Below are 2,500 nucleotides of genomic sequence, written 5' to 3' on the forward strand. Positions count from 1 at the left end.
CACGGTCGGGTCCAAGGCAAGCGCGGCAGTCATTCGCAAGGAGCATTCGTTTTGGGCAGATAGAAGCCGGTGAAGGCCCCATGCCCACTGCGTCTACCGTATCCGAGAATTCGAGGCGCCGCTCACGGACCACGCCATCGCACGACGAAGCGAGGGAAGGCGTGGGACGCGAGAGCGTCTTTTGGGTTCACCCCGCGCATGGGATGCGAGGGGCGAAAGGCGACCGTTTGCACGTGCACAATGCCTAGGCAGTAGGTATGCAGCACAGGAAGTTCCGACGTCCGACCAGCCTAGATTGCGCTTCATCCGTCACCGAGTTGGCATGCGAGTTAGGACGTCGCTGCTCGAAGCAGGGATCCAACCTAACCACACATGCCCAATACCACTCATGCGCCGTACGTGAATAGCTCCGGAAATGCACGCCCGACATCCACCCCGCCGCCCGACATTAGATGTCGTGCGACGACGCCGATGCCTTCTTTGCAAGGCCAATGCTACACCCGCCGTTGCGCGCCGCCCAAGGGAGTTGAGAATTTAATCACTGCAAAGATTGTTGGAGGAAGACCAAGGTTCACACAGGGGAACCGCCCACGCCCGGTCCATCATAGCGTCTGGCCGTACATGGCCTTACGTGCCCCGTGCGTGCGACGCCTAGAGTTAGCCGTAACAGGAGCTCTAGAACTCGCCACTCGCCCGAAAGCACTGCCGTTTCCACACCAAACGCTATAATAAAACCGATCTTGAGAAGTTCCCTCGGCGGCGCACGTTCGCCCCGCAGACGTCGCTGGCATGTTTTTGTAAGCGCCCAACGGCGTAGCACGGACGAGCCATGCATGCCATCAAGCTCCCACGCAGCACGCCTACTAAGCCCACAGGACGCCCATGGCATCCGCCTTGTAACGCCTCGGTCGCCCCGCAGACGTCGTCGACATGTTTTTGCAAGCGCCCAACGGCGTAGCACGGACGAGCCATGCATGCCATCAAGCGCCCACGCAGCACGCCTACTAAGCCCACAGGACGCCCTTGACGTCCGCCTGCTTTCGCCTCAGTTGCCCCGCAGACGTCGCTGGCATGTTTTTGTTGACGCCCAACGGCGTAGCACGGACGAGCCATGCATGCCGTCAAGCGCCCACGCAGCACACCTACTAAGCCCACAGGACGCCCATGACGTCCGCCTGCCACCGCCTCAAACGCCCCACAGACGTCGCAGGCGTGTTTTTGTAAACGCCCAACGGCGTAGCACGGACGAGCCATGCATGCCGTCAAGCGCCCACGCAGCACGCCTACTAAGCCCACAGGACGCCCTCGACGTCCGCCTGCCTTCGCTTCAGTTGCCCCGCAAACGTCGCTAGCATGTTTTTGTAGACGCCCAACGACGTAGCACGGACGAGCCATGCATGCCATCAAGCGCCCACGCAGCACGCCTACTAAGCCCACAGGACGCCCTCGGCGTCCGCCTGCCGTTGCCCACTCGACCCGTCGACGTCGCCAACGTGTTTTTGTAAACGCCCAACGGCGTAGCACGGACAAGCCATGCATGCCATCAAGCGCCCACGCAGCACGCCTGCTAAGCCCACGGGACGCCTATGCCGTCTGCCTGCCTGCGCCTCAGTCTGCCTCCAACACCTCTACCCCCCTTATATATGCTTAAAAAAGTTTTGCCCATGTGACAGGAGTAGACATGGATTTTCCAGAGAATCATAATGAAAATGTACAACCCAAATATGCGCGGTCTAAGGTACAAACACACATCAGCCTTCATAATTGACTTTAATATGTATAAAAAAATATTTTTCAACAATTTTTTTTAATTTTTATTTTTTTCGAAAATTCCGAAAAATTAGTAATAAATTAATAAAAAATAGGGAAAATATCGAAAAAATATGAAATCAACTCCGAAAATTCACAAATAAATATGTGAACCTTAAAATATAAAATTTAATAAATTTTAATTTTTAAAAAGAGACGTAAAAATTAAAAAGCGTAAAAATAAATTATAAAATAATGATTAAAAGTCGGAAAAATATGGAAATGCTCGAAAACACTTCTCAACATGTCAAATTAATGATAAGATGCATATTTGCACAAACAAAAGATGTTTCAATATCGTACGAACCGTAAAAGTAACGAAAATGATGCGAAAGAGCCACGTTAGGCGGAAACGTTTGAGAATAGATAATGGAAAGTAGATGAATATGTTTGTTATGCATGGAGGTTGTTTCAAAATCCTTTGATTTATGTACGCCATGAACATCCGCATGTTTTGTTTGGAACTCGATGAATGTTGCGCAAGCCACGACCGATGCGGGCAGGCCACGGCCGACCGTTGTGTGCAGGCACGTCCGACGACGGCCGACCGTTTGTGCTGTCCAAGGGCTATGATGGCATGCCACGCCCGACGACGGCCGACCGTCTATGCTGTCAAAGGGCGAAGATGGCATGCCACGCCCGACGTCGTTCGACCGTGTGTGCTGCAAAAAGGCGAAGATGGCATGCCACG

This window comes from Solanum lycopersicum, chromosome 2, assembly GCF_036512215.1.
Source record: "Solanum lycopersicum chromosome 2, SLM_r2.1".
Taxonomy (NCBI): Eukaryota; Viridiplantae; Streptophyta; class Magnoliopsida; order Solanales; family Solanaceae; genus Solanum; species Solanum lycopersicum.